The 19,584-nt window shown below is 45.9% G+C and overlaps 1 non-coding gene across 1 annotated transcript; it reads left to right on the top strand.

The window, feature by feature from the left end:
- Positions 1-2,952: 2,952 nt before the first annotated feature.
- Positions 2,953-3,021, top strand: TRNAT-UGU (transfer RNA threonine (anticodon UGU)). Its single transcript has one exon. It is a non-coding gene; the product is annotated as a tRNA-Thr (tRNA).
- The last annotated feature ends 16,563 nt before the right edge of the window (positions 3,022-19,584 follow it).

The raw sequence follows: 19,584 nt of genomic DNA, 5'->3' as shown, positions 1-19,584 counted from the left end.
GTGATTGCATGACAAGTAGAAATTCTTGTCCATGACACTCGAATCTTAACCTCATTGCATTTGCTCGGGCTCGCTTAAATGTGCTCCCTTCCTCTCTTTTGGAAAGGAGGTTCACTAAGGATTCTTCGGCTACAGTTTTCTGCCCCTGTGGCTCTGGCCTCCTGGAAACTGTTACCGATGTTCTGTTATATTGTTCTTTGTATCGAAGTGCCAGAGAAGAACTTATTTCCTCCCTTTTAGTTAGATCTCCTGGAAGGTGTGAGCTTTTTTATACACAGTATTGCCTTGCGGATACAAGCTGTGAGATCACAAAAGTGGTGGCCAAATTTTTTTATATTGCTATGAGATTAAGCTGTCAATTTTAGGAGCTGTTTTCCTATTTTTAAAGTAATCTATTCTGGATGCTTGTATACCGTTTTTGTATACTGTTTTATTGTGTGTTATTACCAGTTACTATTTGTGTATATTAGTTATATTTGTTATTCTGATTTTTATCTCTTGGCTGGCCAACGGCTGTAATAAAAATGGATTGATTGACCTCATTTGAGAGGGAGGCACTGGATACTGAGGCGGGTTTGCCGCCGTGTAGCCGCTGGGATCGGGCCCGATCCTGGCAGTTCACATGAGTGTGCAAAACTGGGCTGTCCGGCTGTTCCTAACCATCCCTTAACCCGGTTTTGTATGCTCGTGTGCATAGCCTCATAATTTGGCAGCAGTTTATGGAACCTATGAGACGAAGTACAGGCAAGATGACTATTGGCAGGATCAGAGCCAACTGAGTTCCAGTGAAATATCGGACTGAATTTGCCTCTCTTCTCTGCCGGCACCAACACAGCAACAGCTGTCTTGAGCAGGGCCCTCACAATGGCTGTTCCTGATGTTTGCAGTAACGTTCGAACAACAACAATCAGATTTTCTTTCCCCATCAAATACATTCCTTCTGGAAAGAACTGAACCTGGAGGACTGAGCCAAAGGCCTATCGGGACCTGGTGGTTTCGTCCTGGCTGGGGAAAAAACAGCCCTTTCAATCCCCCAGACAAACTTCCTGCTGTGTCGACTGTGAAGTTTGTCCTTGCTTTTCAAACTGGAAACGCTTTGATGGATATTATTAGGCTAGGAGGGGAAGCGTTGGGAAGCTTTCTCTTCCGTACGATCCCGCAAAAGTGTTCTGGGATGAAAGAGGGGCAAATTGGAAGAGCCTGTGGAGATTCCAGGGGGCCTCTCTGGCCCCATGTTGGGCCTTCTGTATACATTTAAGGGCAGAATGGAAACATCTCCCAAACCTTCACTTTGGGGGTCAAAGCCCTTTGCCTCCTGGCTATAGGGAAGGAGGTGACATTTCTCTCCAGATTTTCTGTAAAAAAAAAAGAAAGAAGAGAAGAGAAGAGAAGATGTGGGAGTGTCTTCAAAGTGCTCTTCCTCCGATCCTGGTGGCCATCCAGACTAACAAGGATGTTGTGCCAGTTATTTGTGCTCCCTGGGTAGCTTGCATTCCAGACCAGTGTTGTGTTAGCGCAACTATGCCATTTATTTGTTTGTTTATTTCACCCATTTTTATTCTGCCAAAATCCATCTCCTTCTAGGCAGTTTACAGTTGGGCATGCTTTTATAGTCTTTTAAACCAGACACTATACTGGGTGAGCTCATGTTTGATGCCCGTTTTCAGGTTGTGAATGTGTGTGTGTGTGTGTGTGTCATCAGAATGCTGGACATTACAAATGAATACAATTGTTGTAGGTTCTTAGGATAATATTTATTTATTTATTTGTTTATTACATTTATATCTCGCTCTTCCTCCAAGGAGCTCAGAGTACATGGTTATTTTTATCCTCACAACAACCCTGTGAGGTAGGTTAGGCTGAGAGAGACACGACTGGCCCAGAGTCACCCAGTGAGTTTCATGGTTGAATGGGGATTCGAACTTGGGTCTTCCCGGTCCTAGTCCAACACTCTAGCCACTATGCTATGCTGGCTCTCACCTCCACCCACTCCACTAACTAGTTGTTTGCTGACAGTTGGTTAAAATAAACCACCTAGAGACTCTGGTAGTGGGCAGTATACAAATTTATTAAATACATAAATAAATAATAATAAATAATTGGGAGTATGCACAGCCCCCCAAATTGGAAAGGAGGCTTGTTCTACCCTCTTAATTGTTTTGGGAACTGCCTTATTGTGATTGGCCTCTGAGCACATTTGCAGGGGTGAAGAAACGTTGGCTCAGTTTAACTGCCAAACAAAGCATTTTACTCATCAAGCTTTGTTGGTACATTGCTCATCAGGATTTTTCTTTTTTAATTTGCCAGGCATCCTTTTTCACTCATCACAGACTAGTAGACTAGTGGATTTCTGGAGCCCTGGACATATGTAGAAGATGGCATATGGAAGAAAGCTGATTTTGTGGTAGCAAGCATCACATGTCCCCTTAGCTAAGTAGGGTTCACCCTGGTTGCATATGAATGGGAGGCTAGAAGCGTGAGCACTGCAAGATATTCCCCTCAGGGGATGGAATCACTCTGGGAAGAGCAGAAGGTTCCAAGTTCCCTCCCTGGCAGCATCTCCAAGATAGGGCTGAGAGAGATTCCTGCCTGCAACCTTGGAGAAGCCGCTGCCAGTCTGTGAAGACAATATTGAGCTAGATGGACCAAGTGTCTGACTCAATAATAATTTGCAGCTTCCTATGTTCTTATGGCACTGTTAGTCTGTGGAGTAAAAACAAATAATGAAACAAAGGGGGTGACTCTTTCCATTTGCAATCCAGAATGTATGGATGACCTTGAGCGTGGTGGGGCCCCAGCTCCGTGGTAGAGCACCTGTTTTGCAGGCAGAAGGTCCCAGGTTCAACCCCCGACATCCCCTCCAGGTAGGACAGGAGAATATTCTTGTCTGGAATCTTGGAGAACTGTGGTCTGGCTTGGTCTAAGGCAACTTACAATGTAGAAGAAGCCTGTGGTATAGCTCAGTGGTAGAGCATCTGCTTTGTATGCTGAAGGTCCCAGGTTCAATCCCTGGCAGCATCTCCAGGTAGGGCTGGGAGAGACTCCTGCCTGAAACCTCGGAGAGCCGCTGCTGCTAGTCAGAGCAGACAAGGCTGAGCTAGAAGGCAGGTATCTGTGCTATGCGGTGTGACCTAACCCCACTTCAATGCCGGTGCAGACAACCCATCGCAGCAAGACCCAGCGTCCCAGGCCTGCAACACTGATGCCTTTGCCGGTTTTCTGTGCTTGTCTGGAATCATGGGATACACACTGAGGCTATTCACAGGCACAGTCTAGCCCAGGTTAGGGCAGGCCGGGCTGGGCTAGGCTGTGCACGTGAAGCACCGGGATCGAGCCTGATCCTGGAGCTACACCCGCATTCATTCAGCCGAGGTTAAGCGAACCTGTGGCCGGCAATCATGTGCACGATCACATTGGCTGGTGATAATCTGCAGAGGTGTAGCTATAATTGAGCAGATGGGTTCAAAGAACCCGGGCCACCCAGCTCCACCCCGTCCTATTTTCTTCATTATCTCCCTTACTCCAAGGGGCTGCCAGGGAGAGGGGTGAACACAGGCCTCCTCTCCCCTAACTACTCTCCTGATCGTGTGTATGATCACCGCATGGCTGTAATCTTAACCTCGGCCAGTGCTTATATGCATGATCACTGCTGGGTTCAACAGATCCACACCCCCCTGGCCTGCTGAAACTTCTGGCAGTGTGCTGGCGGGGGCGGAGGTGTGGATCTAATGTGATCAGCTGCTGCCCTCATAACGTGGGGCACCCTGGGTTGTGGGCGGGGAAGCCCTCCTGTCCCCAGACCTTGCCTTCTCCACGCCACCACTCAAACGGGTGCCGAGAGGGCCAAGGCAAGAACGATCACCGCTCATCTTCCAGGGAAGGCAGGTGAAGGCTGCCCATGAAAGTGGCAACCAAAGGCGGTCGTGTGCATGATCTTACTGCTCTAGAAGGAAGCTTACTTGCTACTCTGGCATGAACGCATAAGGACACTCGAGTATATCTAACTGGATGCCCTCTCTTAAATGTAGAGGACTGGTGGCAAAAAACCCCCTTGACTTTCCCTTGCAGTGAGGCTGGGAATTTTGAGGGTTCCAGAATTCTGTGGACCCTTAATGGGAAAACCCACAAGTTCTTTGATGTGAAATGTTAAACGGAGAGGGGATCCCGCTGAAGCAGAAACTTTCCTGTTTCACATTCTCAAACCTCTGGCTGGCCTGCCGGATCCTCAAAGCAGCTGAGTGAGCGACATCAAGGAAACCCATGATTCGAGACCAAAGCAAGCTGCATAATTGGAGACAAAGCCCTACTGAAGTGGGAATGTCGGGTAAGAGAAATCCAGGCATTATTTTGACTGTTGGCCTGTGTTCGGCTACAATATCTTTTGATAGCAGGGAGTGGCATATGGCTCCTCATAAATCCAGGGCAATCTGGGAAATATTAAGGCAATAATAGCAGGAATAAATCTTAGGGGATAACAGACTCTACCGGGAAGTCTGGAATGAAAAACACAAGACAACAGGAAAGGTGAACAAATATTATTCATGAGGAATGAGAAATAAAGGATGCTCTTACTGTGAGAGCAGATGAGAATCGGCTGATTATGTTGTATAAGTTGTATGCTGGCCCTATCCATCCCCAGCACAGCATCCCTCCAGTGGCTGTTGCTGGTGTTTATCTTACGTTTCTGGTGTCACTGGTGTCTATCTTAGATTGTGAGCCCTTTGGGGACAAGGAACCAAATTCATTCATTCATTCATTCATTCATTCATTCACTTACTTACTTATTTAATTACTTGTTTACTTATATTTAAACTGCTTTAGGCACTTTTGTTGAAAAGCAGCATATAAATATTCAGCATATCGTATCGTATCGTATCGTATCTTTGTATGTGGATGACTGTACTTGCATTCATTGTCAAAATGAACCTGGTACAGGCCCCCTGAAATGCAAGTTTCAGAGAGGAAATCCGAAGCTGTATCTGTGTTCATCTGAAGATGTGAAAAACTGTACCTGTGTATAGATCTGTTCACAGAGTGTGCAGGTTTTGAACATAACAGGCTAGTTCACGCAATCATTATTTGGGTAGGACGCTTGTTTGACAGCTGCACTCGCTCTTTTTTGTGATTGTCTGAACCCAAGTTTGGGAGCTGAGTGCATTCCTGTTTTGTGATCATGTGCTTGTAAAAAGGAAAGTAGGAAGCAGCGGGGAGTGATCGTCTGTAAGGTTCCCACTGGGTCGGAGAACCTTTTCTCCTACCTCATTAAACTGCTGGGGAGAATGGAGCCTTCCTGCCCACATGGACCTCACAGACGATCACTTCCTGCACCTTTGACCTTGCTCCCCACTTGCACATGAAATGGCTCACAAATCCCGAACTTGGATAAGGCACGTCCAACCCCCTTGCTGGTTGTGGGAACCAGCCTCAAGTGTGAATAGGGCTTAAATACAGCTCCAGCTAAATGAGCAAAGAGGCATCTTCAAAGTGGCGATTCTCTGAGATTTAGCAGGGGAAGAGCAACTCTCCCTTTCCAAACCCAGCACAGCATCCCTACATTTCCTTTTAGATTGTGAGCCCTTTGGGGACAGGGAACGATTGTATTTATTCATTATTTCTTTTTCTGTGTAAAGCTCTTTGGAAGCTTTTGTTGAAAAGCAGTATATAAATATTATTATTATTAGTAGTAAATACTACTACTTTACTATTTATTGGAAGTGAAGGACTCTGCGCTGTCTCATGTCTCAATGACAGAGGGGGACAGATTAATGAGTCAGAGGGCTAGAGGGGTCAAGACATTGGTCATTCCTCTTCTCTACTGCTCTGACACTATCCCTTTGATATGTAGATTGCTACTGTCAGGGACTTCCTTCCTGCCACTTCCTCTTCCTCTTCCTTTTCTTCTCCCTTGCAACACCCATGCTCCTCTCTCCCTGCACCATGTGTGCGGAGATGCAGAAACCATCCCTCTGCATCCAGCTAGCTAAATAGATTAGAGATCCTATCTCTCCACTTTACTATCCAGAATGGAGTTCTCCAATAAAGACTCCTTATATTGATTTGAAACTATGAACTGGCTCCAAGTTTCTTTACTCTCAGCATACATGCATGCCTAGGCAGACTCTGCTGTGTTGTGCCTCTGTGCACTCTGCTGTAATAGAAGGGTATCTCTTACCAGAGAGAATTCCCAACACTATTTACTAGTGATCAATATTTACTACTACTAGTAAATCCCATATGGATCTAGTGAAACTTGAAATCCCTTCAGTGGCTGTTGCTGGTGTCTATCTTATATTCCTTTTTTAGATTGTGAGCCCTTTGGGGACAGGGAGCTATTTTATTAATTTATTCATATCTATGTCAACTGCTTTGGGAACTTCTGTTGAAAAGTGGGATATACATATTCGTCATATTCACAGTGTACACATGTCCTCCTGTTGACTTGGTAGGATGGGCTAAAAGGGAGGAGGGTATAGATGGCAATGAAGAAGACATGATCATATTCTGAGCTTTCAGTCTACTCACAGGAAAGGTAATAGCAGATTGTAAATGTATTCGAAAACACGCTAACCCTTCCCCAAGAAGTAATCTTTGGCACAGTATGCAGCAGAACTGTGTGCTGAATAGATGAGACAGTCAGCGATCATCTCCAATACATTGTGAAGGCCACCTACGGCTTAAAGCAAACAACCTTGACCCTTGCACAAGCTCTAACCACAGAAAAACTCACCTTTTGGACTCTCCATGATGTTTCATAATGTGTTTCCATATTAAAATGGACGTAACTCACTCCGGGGTTCTTCTGTTCAACCGATGAAGGCGGGGCGGTGGGGGGGGGGAGGAGAGAAAAGGAAAAGGAAAGAAAGATGAATCCCAGATGTTCAGTATGGGAATGATCACCAAAATTGTTTTGAACTTTCACGTCTTTTGCCTTACTATTAGACGGCGTTCAGTCCATGCATCCTTCCTGGGATGAAAGAGGTTGTAGGATCGACGGGCACAGAGCCTTGAGTCTCTAGATGTCGTTGGACTACCATGCCCATCATCTCTTGCCATTCTAGGCATAGATGGTGGGAATTGTATTCCAACAATACCTGAGGACCGAGGGTCAGGAAACCCTGATTTAGAGAACAGCAAAGTGTTTCTTCCTTTTCCAATACAAGTTATTTCCACATATAAACAAATTACAATAGGCGGTCCAGGAGCACTGCAGATATAATTCCAAACATGAATCACATCACATAATCAAAACCACAATGCAGCTAACAGCTGGCACCAGACTGATTTGTGTTAATTCCAGAGAGGTAGCTGTGTTAGTTGGTTGCAGCAAAAACCACAGCTCTTATGAAAGTCTTACAGGTTGCTTGTGGCAGAAGCTTTCGACAATGAAAGCCTGCAAATAATGTTTTATTACTCAGACCATGTGGGCTGTCGTCCATGGAAGTTTACCCACAAGAAATCTGCAGTCTTCCAGGTGACACAAGACTCCTAATTTTTTAATTGATTCTGTGTATCTCCTTGATATCACATTATGGTCTCCCAAGGATAACTTAAGCATTGCTTTTTTATTCACTGCATCACAAAGGTCTCTCTCTCTCTCTCTCTCTCTCTCTCTCTCTCTCTCTCTCTCTCACACACACACACACACACACACACACACACACACACACACACACTCTTCTCAGCCAAAGCATCGATTTTCTGTCAGGATTCTTCTGACAGCTGTCAACACTTCCTTGTTTATTTGTTCAACAGGAAAGGAGAAAGAGAGAGAGAAAGAGAGCGAGCGAGCGAGCAGTGGAGGGGGCAGTCAACTCCCTCCATCAGCTAAACTCCAGGAGTTAACAGTAAGCAGGATTTCCATGGGAAAACAAGGTCCCACACACCATGAGAAGTGCCGGGAAAGAAAACCAGTAAGGGTTTCTGGAGACCCGGAGGCCTCGTTTTCCTAAGAAGATGGTGGTGGTGGTGGTGAATCTTCTGGATTATAGCAAGCCAATAAAAAGGCTGTCTTTTTACCTTAATGGTAAAGTGTGCCGTCAAGTCGATTTCAACTCCTGGTGCCCACAGAGCCCTGTGGTTTTCTTTTGGTAGAATAGAGGAGGGGTTGACCATTGCCTCCTCCCACGCAGTATGAGATGATGCCTTTCAGCATCTTCCTATATCACTGCTGCCCAATATAGGTGTTTCCCATAGTCTGGGAAACATACCAGCGGTGATTTGAACCATGCTTGTTAGTCAAGCATTTCTCCACTGTGCTGCGTAGGGTGTGGCATAGATGTTGCTTATGAAAAGCAAGTGTGTTAGAGAGAAGACCACTCCAACTCAATCAGAAGTTTCCCATCTTTAATAAAGATCAAGCCTATTAAGAGATATTAACAAGTCTGGCATAGATTGGTAGTTTTAAAAATCCCCCCCCCCTTCCTTCAGCATTGGAACATGTACGTAAGTTTATTGTTGTAACCACAGCATAGGGGCATGAGAAACTGCCTTATACTGAGTCAGACCCTTGGTCCATCTTGCTCAGTATTGTCTACACTGACTGGCAGCGGCTTCTCCCAGATTTCAGGCAGGTGTCTTTCCCAGGCCTCCCTTAGGACATGAGCCAGCCACAGTGGTCAGTACCATCTGGTGGAATGAATCATCATTGTGATTTATGACAAGGCCTCCATCCTCGGGGATGGAAAATAGGTGATAATACTGCAATACCTTCAGCTGTCAGTGTGTTAGCCAACTTGACCTTCGGGCCAGCAGTGGCCAAATTTGCAATGTTTTTTTGTTTTTTGTTTTTAATTGAGGAGCACAAAAACGACTTTATGTGTTCATCGGGGTGGTCAGAGGAATGGAAATGAGAATTGGCAGGAATTTCTACTGAAGATTACTCCATGGAGAGAGCACGGCAATTTGTTCACTGGTCCTCTGACCCCTAACCCTGCAAAAATGACTGAACAGTAAAAGGGTTAAAAAAAGAAAAGAAAGGATTTTACCCTAATAGTTCATGGGTTGGGATAAAGAACACACAGAGAAAGCTATAAGTGAAACAAAGCTATCACCTAATTTGCATCTCTGGGGGGTAGATGTTGCCAAGAATAACGGTGAGCCTTCATCTCATGAGATGGTAAAAGGAAAGTGTGTTGTCGAGTCGGTGTCGAGTCGGTGTCGACTCCTGGCAACCACAGAGCCATGTGGCTTTCTTTGGTAGATTACAGGAGGGGTTTACCATTGCCATCTCCCGTGCAGTGTGAGATGATGCCTTTCAGCGTCTTCCTATATCGCTGCTGCCCGATAGAGGTGTTTCTCATACTCTGGGGAACATACCAGCGGGGATTCAAACTGGCAACCTTTGACTTGGTAGTTAAGCCATTTTCCCGCTGCGCCATTAGGTGGTAAAAGTAAAGTGTGCCGTCGAGTCGGTGTCGACGCCTGCTGACCACAGAGCCCTGTGGTTGTCTTTGGTAGAATACAGGAGGGGTTGACCATTGCCTCCTCCCACGCAGTATGAGATGATGCCTTTCAGCGTCGTCTTATATCACTGCTGACCAACGCCCTAAACCTGTGGGTTGGCTCATAAACTACCTAGAGATACCCGGGATTGAACCTGGGGCCTCCTGCATGACAAGCCGATGCCCTACTGAGGACCCCTCTGCCCATCTTCTGCAGCAGAGGCTCATGGGAGTTTTGCTGGGCTGAATAGAGGCAGTTGCTCTCCCTTTGCTGCATGTAAGAGAGCACCAGTGTGCCCTCTAACAGGCATCCCCAGATGTTGTTGACTACAACTCCCAGCATCCACAGCTGCAATGGCCAGAGGTGCACCTAGGTAATTTTGGAGCCTGGACCTAAAGACCTTTGGAGCCCCCCTGCTTGCAAATTAAGCATCATCATGCTTGGCCAGGTGACCACACCACCTGGGACAGACTAAAGAGGATTTGGGGGGCCCCAGGGGCTGTGGAGACCCTGGATTTTGGCCCCAAAGTCCAGGGGTTAGAGCGTTTCCGGTGATGGCCTCTGGGGATTCTGAGAGTTGTAGCCCACAACATCTGGGAATCCCTGTTAGAGGCAACACTGGAGAACACCACCTGACTGGGCATTATGGGATGGCCACCACTACCACCACCATCACCACCACCAACATCATCATCTACAACAGCTGGTGGGCCACAGTTTGAGACTGTTGATCTAGAGCAGGCCTGCTCAACTTCAGCCCTCCTGCAGATGTTGGCCTACAACTCCCATAACCCTTGGCTATTGGCTACTGTGGCTGGGGATTATGGGAGGTGTAGTCCAAAAACATCTGGGCGGCCTAAGTTGAGCAGGCCTGATCTAAAGTCAGGCCTCCCCAGATGTGGGGATTTAGGGAACATTCCCTAGAATAAAATAGACATGTGACCGGAGCTATGTTTTTGCTCCATTCAGGGTATCTCATTGTAACAGAGGTTGAAAGGCATTCTACCTTAAAAGCACAGATGTCACCTCCTCTGCCAGGTGGACTTTGAAAAGGAACCTTCTTGCTCTTTCCTAGTTTTCCTTGTCGCACACTTGATGTGCTTAAGATCTTTTGGCCCACTGAGTGGGGGAAAAGCCCGCATAGAATGCAAGAGATTTAAAAGCTCTGTCTACACGTACCTCTGCCCGGGTTTCCCTCCTAGCCCTCACCCCTTCCTTTCTCTTTGGCTTCCTCAAAGGATTCTCTCTTCTCAGTCCGTTGAGAGGTTTCATCACCTTGGCCGCTGGTCTCTCCTGATTGGCTCCGGTGAAAATAACTCACATTCCAACCTAAAAGACCCGATGACATGGTGCTGGGACTAAGCAAATCTTCTAAATTAATTAAGAGCTTTGCCTTTTGAAGCCAAGCTCCTTTACGATGCCTTCCCCTCCACCTCTTCAAAAAAGACCATCTGAAAATGCCATTATTCTTTGGGAGAAGAAGCTATAACTGGCTCTTTCTTGGCTTTCTCTCCGGAAAGGGGCGATGTAAAGGTTTGGTTGGCCCATTCATATCAGCAAGCCTCTGTGCCGTTTCTTAATACGCAGAGGTCATTCACACAATCAAAAACTGTGTTCTGCCCTGGGTTTCGGAGCTGTGTGTGCTCTCAATTTTTGGTTGTGTGGAAGCAAGGTAAGAGGAATGGGGATTTGAACTCAGGTCTCCCTGGTCCTAGTCCAGCATTCTAGCCACTACACCACGCTGGCTCTCACCATTGGCAGCCACCATCTCTTTTATCATAGGTAATAATAGTCCAACTCCCCTTAGCAAAGGGTTAGACGAGAAGACCTCCAAGACCCCTTTTGAGTCTAACAACCTATGATTTTATGATCCTCTTTCAGAGTCAGGATTCACTGGCTCTCCACTAACCACCCCACCAAATATGAAGTGGACCCCAATAAATGAGCCCACCAAACTCTTTGAGTTGGATTTCTCGGAATAATTGTGATGCCATATTGAATTTTTAGCCACCATATAGGATTTCTAGCCGCCCTATTGGATTTTTAACTGCCATATTGGATTTCGGGGGTGCCTTCATTTACTTTCTAAGAACCACACATTGCTGACAACATTTCTGCCAAATCTCGTGCTGGTAGACCAAAGGGAGGCCCATTCAAATGTCACTTTTCATCTTCTTTCCCCCATGGGAACGTCGCCTATTTGGTCTCATTACCAACTGTGAAACTGGAGGAAACCTAATGCCAGCATTAAGAAAAAATACTTTTCAAATTATCCTTTGGTTCCAACAGCTTAATGTCCTTTCACATGCTTAGTATGGAGTTTCAGCTCCGTCTGGGCCAGATCTTCCCTCCTCAGACCAACGTGAATGCCCTGCCTACTCTTCCATGCTTTCGTGACTTCTCCGGATATCAGATGTCTCCCTGCCACTTGCCAGCTGTTGAAAAGAGAAGTCCATTGCAAGATCATTCCTTCCCAGAAGAATGCCATCTACAAGCGGGTGTTTTCTGGGGAAAGCGGGCTGGCTCTCTCTTCCTCCTCCAGCCAGGGTCTCTTGGCTTGAGCCAGGGTCAAAAAAAGACAAAGCTGGCGGAATGCTTCTTCATCAGCCTGATGGTTTTTCAGGAGCACCTGCTTTGGTTTTAGCTGTCATGTTGCAAAAGGCTTTTAAAACACACACACACACACACACACACACACACACACACACACACACAACCTTTCAGTGAACGCTAGAAAGTAATCCCTGGTGCTTGTGATTTCAGGGCGCACAGAACTGCAAGAAGACGACTCCCAAGAGAGGAGAGCTGGTCTTGCAGAAGCAAGGACGAATGGTCCCCTTTGCTAAGCAGGGCCCACCCTGGTTTGCATTTGGATGGGTCTGCATGGATGGGCACTGTAAGCTATTCCCCTTAGGGGATAGAGCCATCGTTCAGTGGAAAAGCATCTGCTTGCTTGCAGGCAGAGGGTTCCTAGTTCCCTCCCTCCTTGGCATCTCCAGATAGGGCTCAGAGTGACTCCCACCTGCAACCTTGGAGAAGCCGCTGCCAGTTTAGGTCAGGGATTTTCAGTGTTGGGTCCCCAGATGTTATTGGACTTCAGTTCCCATAATCCCCAGCCCCAGCGGCCTTTGGTTGGGGATTATGGGAGCTGAAGTCCAATAACATCTGGGGACCCAACGCTGAGCATCCATGGTCTTCTAGGTAGATAATACTGAGCTAGACGGACCAAGGGTCTGGGTCCATCTCCCCGTATTCCTCTTCAGGACAAGCCACTTCCTGTGTTCCTAAAAGCAGCTTTTAAACCACGGCAATTTCCCGGGGGACGACATTAGTCAGATGGCATGTGGAATACTGTGCCTAGTTCTGGACACTGCACTTAAAGGAGGATGCAGACAATTGGTTGAACCCTGAAGTCGACCTGAGCAATTCACACAGACAACATCTTTAAAAGGTATCCTCCAGAGAGAAAAATATGAATATGAGAAGGTGAGTGATTTAGAAGAGAGAGGTTTTTTTGGTTTTTTTTAAAGGGTCCCTGGTAATTGGGGTCCATAATAAATAAAGGCAGTCTTAACACAGTTTCCTGTGATGGGGCCCAGCTCTGAAATTTTCCCCAGAGACACATATTCACCGAACTTCTTTCCTATCTTTTCGATGCCAGACTATGTCCATCCTGTTGGCCTATGCTTTTATTAGCAACTCATTTTCATCAGCTGTCACCTGATCTTTATTTATATATGCTATGCTCCTTTTTGCTGTCGCTCTTGGTTGTCGGCTGCTCCGGTTTAGTTTGTTCTAGCCAATGTAGGGTGACATTTTAGATAGCTCGTGTTGATTTGTAAACTGCCTCTCGAGGAGAGGTGGGATAAAATGCCTTTTAAGTTGCATACAGAGGCATGTTGTTCTAACAAAAGCAGTTGAGGTGGTCTTGGCTATGCCACTTCAGATTACAAGCAGGGATTCACATGGCTGAATGCTCTTCCATAAAAAGCAAAACCGCATCCTTTCACTGCACATAGAGCAGTCGTTTGGGAGGGCGACTAGGCAGCCCAGGTTTTGAGGATACAGAGGACACAGTGGGAGAGAGTTCCCCAGTCTATTATGGAGGCAAAACTTTAACACTCCCAAAATGAAAAGATGCTGTTGTTCATTTGGAAATCTAGTCTGGAGACCATTCCTGTTTGGAAGTGAATGCCAAGGCAGGCAATTCACGTTCAAGAGGAGAGGAGAGCTAGTCTTGTGGTAGCAAGCATGACTTGTCCCCTTAGCTAAGCAGGGTCTGCCCTGGTTGCATAGGAATGGGAGACTAGAAGTGTGAAGCACTGGAAGATCTTCCCCTCAGGGGATGGAGCCGCTCTGGGAAGAGCATCTAGGTTTCAAGTTCCCTCCCTGGCAGCATCTCCAAGATAGGGCTGAGAGAGATTCCTGCCTGCAACCTTGGAGAAGCTGCTGCCAGTCTGTGAAGACAATACCGAGCTAGATAGACCAGTGGTCTGACTCCGTATATGGCAGCTTCCTATGTTCCTATGTGAGAACACTAGCTGTTCATTGGGGGCTGAGGAGCAAAGACGTCTGTGTCTTTTGGGGTACAGATGTGCAGGCCATTTGGAGAGCAGGGACCCAGAGGACATCTTACATTCTCACCCCACTGTGCAGTACTTCATGGATGCAAAACAAGCAGAAGAGAAAGAAGAACCGGCAGTCAGGGTCATAGCTAGGGGAGGGGGCCCCATATTGGCCCCTCTCTCTGGCGGCCCCTCAGAATGAGGGGTTCATGAAGAAAATAGAGAAGGGCGGATCTGGGGCCCCCTCAGAAGCTGGGGGGGGGGCTGGGTTCTTTGAAGAGGAGAGCTGGTCTTATGGTAGCAAGCATGACTTGTCCCCTTAGCTAAGCAGGGTCCACCCTGGTTGCATATGAATGGGAGACGTGATGTGTGAGCACTGCAAGATATTCCCCTCAGGGGATGGAGCCACTCTGGAAAGAGTAGAAGGTTCCAAGTTCCCTCCCTGGCAGCATCTCCAAGATAGGGCTGAGAGAGACTCCTGCCTGCAACCTTGGAGAAGCCACTGCCAGTCTGTGTAAACAATACTGAGCAAGATGGACCAATGGTCTGACTCAGTATATGGCAGCTCCCTATGTTCCTATGACCAGCTCTCCTCTTGTGAACGGAGGCCAGAAAATAATCTTCAGCATGTCTTTTTGTGTGTGCAGAGAAACGGAGAAAGGATGGGAAGGTGGGGGGACCCAGAGATCCCTCTTTCCTCTCTCTCTCTCTGTTCTTCCGCTTGGTGCAGGAAAACTTTCAGGAAATCCATGGGAACAATGTGTGTGGGGAGGAAGGCCATGTGATTTTCCCTGGCAAATTTGGCTGGGGTCCAAGCTAGGCTGGTAATGCTCCAGAAGGGAAGAGCATTCGCTGGGGCACATCTTTCCCAAAGTGGGTTTCCTGTTTGAAACAAATGACTACTCCCTAAGCGACCGAGATGGGCTGCTCAGGTTAGCACAGACGGCATCTCACCAGCCCACATCTGTCAGATGAAAGAGCTATTCTTCTACATTCTGTCACAGCCTTTGCCATGCACTGAAATATCGAACCGGAGGCGGAAACCTCCACCCCCCAGAACCATCCCCAGAATCTGGTGGCCCCTTAAAATCTAACAGATTTATTGTGGCCTATCGTATCAATTTTTTTAAAAACCGTGGTCTTAGGTTTTGGTTATCGACTGTGGCTTTTAAAAAGAAAAGAAAAGTGGGGTATAGAGCTGTGAAATCTCTCTGTGCATATGGCCTTGCATGCATATGATCAGAGGCATAAAGCATGCTCTTAAGGCCCCAATCCTAAACACACTTACTAAGGAGTAAACTTCATCGAACACAGTGGGACTTACTTCCCTAGGATTGTGCTGGCCAAAGATGAAGTTGGTTGTAGTCCCCTCAAATTTTCTGCCACAATAAATCTGCTTTTAAAAATGTTTTGAAGTAATCCTCTCCACCATAATTTATGATCCATTTCAGAGGAGCTCAATAAGCCAGTGTGGTGTAGTGGTTAGAGTGTTGGACTTGGACTGGGGAGACCTGAGTTCAAATCCTCATTGGGCCATGAAAATTAGTGGGTGACTCTGGGCCAGTCACTTCTCTCTCAGCCTAATCTACCTCACAGGGATGTGAACAAAATTCACACGAATTGATTAGTATTTGAACTGAATTTGAATCGATTCAATTTGGAACCATTGAACAGAGTGGAGATTTGTTTGAATTGATTCAAATTTGCCCAAACTTTAATTGAATTCCAGTGAATTCGGGCGAATTTGCCCGAATGCAATTCAAAGTTCAGCAAATTCGAATCGTTCAAACAAATCGCCATTCTATTCAGTGATTCCAAATTGAATCGATTCAAATTCAGTTCAAATTCAAATCAATTCATGCGAATTTTGTGCACATCCCTACTCACAACATTGTTGTGAGGATAAACATAACCATGTACACCGTTCTGGGCTCCTGGCAGGGAGAGTGGGAAATAAATGAAAAAAATAAAACAAATAAATATGTTGTAGCAAAACTTGTTATGCTATTTGCTTTCAGCTGCAGAATGACTTTATGCTGGAAGATACTTATGCTCTCCTGGATTCCAGATTCCAGATGTATCTCTACCTCTTTCACTGGTGGCATGGTATTTGCTAACCAGCTCATCCTTCTCTGCATGGGTGCGTGCCAATAGGTCCTTAAAAGTGAATGCGCCTTCGGCAGCAGGCAGTTTTCCTCTTGCATATTGACTGGAGAGGCTGTTTCCGAAAAACCTGGCCTACATCCCTTCTACAAACCAGCTGCCACAATAAATCTGTTTTTAAGGTGTTATCTTTGCTTCTGAGACTTGATTCCAGAGCTCCTGCCTCTCACTCCATTCGCCTTAGCCGGCACTGACTTCTTCCTGCCGTCGACAAGACAAAATCTGAGATGCAATCAGAGATAAAATGACGGCCACACAGAGAGCGAGCAATCTGCGTTTCCTTACTGGAAAGCAACTTCACAGCGGGGCGGGAGCAAAATGTTATTCCGGAGCTGCTTAAGGGACTAATGCAAACAGCGGGGGGTATATTTCGACTCACAACTGGACAATAATGCGGCAAGGCCCAGGCAACCCCTCCCCGCCTAGGTCTTGACAAGGGGTACGGCTTCCCCCATGGGATTTGTAATGGGATACAGTGCCTTTCACCTCTGGGTCTCGAGTTCGAATTCCAAATCCATCTCAGCTCAGCAGCGACCAAAGGTCACTACCATCCACTGGCTGCTCTGAAGCTTATTTGAAACAAGTAGGTGGTCTCCACTGAGTTCCTGAAAGCAGCAACTTTTTTAAAAAAAAAAACACCACTCTTAGAGAAGTTTAAGACATCTACCCATCCTTGTATGCTTGTATACTACCCTGCTAGAGCCGTAATCTTCACTATTTTTCAAGCAGGGGCCACTTGGGCAAAGGAAAAGGAAAAGCACTTCAACGTGAATGCCATTTCCCACTGCGCTGACCTTCTCACTGCACAGTACTTTTTTCCATGAAGGGAGGGCCCTTTAAGGAAGGCTTCTCTTTCAGACTCTTTGGGGAAAGCACAGGGAACAGCGATACTTCCCAGCACTCTTCCAAGATGTCTTCCCCTGCTGAGCAAAGTGGCACCTTTAAAAAGTGGTGATCCTCTTGTATTTAGCAGGGGGAGAGCAACTGGCCCTATCCAACCCCAGCACAGCATCCCTCCAGTGGCTGTTGCTGGTGTCCATTTTACGTTTCTTTTTAGATTGTGAGCCTTTTGGGGACAGGGAACTTTCCTTTGTTTGTTTGTTCGTTTGTTCCTCCCTCCCTCCCTTCCTCTTTCTTTCTTTCTTTCTTTCTTTCTTTCTTTCTTTCTTTCTTTCTCCTCCCTTTCTCCCTCCTTCCCTCCCTCTGCCTGAGGTTGGTGTGGTGAGCATGCGGCTCGCCTCCAACCTTGCTTTTATTTTATTTAATATATACATTAAAATTTAATACTTAAATATTAAAATTTAAAGTATTAAAATTTAATACTTAAATTTTATTTAATACACTGGACATGCACATAGCTCCCGAATCAAGATAGGACGCTTCTCCCACCCCTCAAAAATAATCGTGAAAACAGCCTTGTGACAGCAAGCACCAATTGCCCCCTGCTAAGCAGGGTCTGCCTTGGTTTGCATTTGGACGGGTGACTACATGTGAACGCTCTAAGATATTCCCCTTAGGGGATGGGGCCTGTAGCTCAGTGAAGGAGCAGAAGGAGACAGCGGGGTGTAATGGTCAGAGTGCCGGACCAGGACTGGGGAGACCCAGGTTTAAATCCCAACTCAGCCATGAAACTCACTGGGTGACTCCGAGCTAGTAACCTCTCTCTCTGCTTAAGTTACCTTATCAGGATTGTTCTGAGGAGAAACATAACCATGTACACTGCTCAGGGCTCCTTGGAGGAAGAGCAGGACAGAAATGTAAATAATAATAATAATAATAATAATAATAATAATAATGCTTTACATGGATGATCTGAAGTTGTATGGAAAGTCCCAGTCAGAAATTGAATCAATGCTAAACACTGTCAATATATTCAGTAGTGATATAGCAATGGAGTTTGGACTAGACAAGTGTGCTGCATTAATAATGAACAGAGGGAAAATAACAAAAACAGAAGGAATAGAACTGCCCAATGGAAGCAACATCAAGAACCTAGAAGAGAAAGAACCTTACCAATACTTGGGCATTCTCCAAGCTGATAACATTGCACACACTGTAGTTAAAAGAAAGATTGGAAGTGAATACATCAGGAGAGTCAGAAAAATCCTCAAGTCCAAACTCAATGGCGGGAACACCATACAAGCCATAAACACCTGGGCTATACCTGTTATCAGATACACTGCAGGAATAATAGACTGGACCCAGGCAGAGCTAGAGACGCTAGATCGTAAGACCAGGAAAATCATGACCATCAATCATGCTCTGCACCCCCGCAGTGATGTCGATAGGCTCTACCTCCCTCGCAGCTCAGGTGGAAGAGGAATGCTGCAAGTCCATCAAAGGAGGAGAAAAGAGGCCTTGAAGAATATATCAAGGACAGTGAAGAAGATGCACTTCAAATGGTCAATAACACGAAACTATTCAACACCAATGAAAGAAAGCAGGCCTACAAGAAAAAACAAGTCAAGAACTGAGCAGAAAAATGGAAAAATAAGCCCCTGCATGGTCAATATTTGCACAATATAAGTGGAAAATCAGACATCACCAAGACCTGGCAATGGCTTAAGAATGGCAACTTGAAGAAAGAAACAGAGGGTTTAATACTGGCTGCGCAAGAACAGGCACTAAGAACAAATGCAATAAGAGCAAAAGTTGAAAAATCCACAACAAACAGCAAGTGCCGCCTTTGTAAAGAAGCAGATGAAACAGTGGACCACCTGATCAGCTGTTGTAAGAAGATCGCACAGACTGACTACAAACAAAGGCATGACAAGGTAGCAGGGATGATACACTGGAACATCTGCAAAAAATACAAGCTACCTGTAGCCAAAAAATGGTGGGACCATAAAATTGAAAAAGTTGTAGAAAATGAAGATGTAAAAATATTCTGGGACTTCCGACTACAAACAGACAAACATCTGCCACACAATACACCAGATATCACTGTAGTCGAGAAGAAAGAAAAACAAGTCGAAATAATCGACATAGCAATACCAGGGGAAAGCAGAATAGAAGAAAAAGAAATAGAAAAAATCACCAAATACAAAGATCTACAAATTGAAATTGAAAGGCTGTGGCAGAAAAAGACCAAAATAATCCCAGTGGTCATGGGCGCCCTGGGTGCACTTCCAAAAGACCTTGAAGAGCACCTCAACACCATAGGGGCCACAGAAACCACCACCAGCCAATTACAAAAAGCAGTTTTACTGGGAACAGCCTATATTCTGCGACGATATCTATAATAACCAACAGTATTGATGATAAAATTCAGCCATCCCAGGTCCTTGGGAAGGACTCGATGTCTGGATAAAACAAACCAGTCAATAACACCTGTCTGACTGTGTAAACAAGAAATAAAAATAAATTAAATATCCAGGTAAGGCTGGGAATGTTTCCTTCCTAAAGCCACAGAGGG

This window comes from Hemicordylus capensis, chromosome 15 (assembly GCF_027244095.1).
Source record: "Hemicordylus capensis ecotype Gifberg chromosome 15, rHemCap1.1.pri, whole genome shotgun sequence".
Taxonomy (NCBI): Eukaryota; Metazoa; Chordata; class Lepidosauria; order Squamata; family Cordylidae; genus Hemicordylus; species Hemicordylus capensis.
This window is presented reverse-complemented; position numbering and strand designations above follow the sequence as displayed.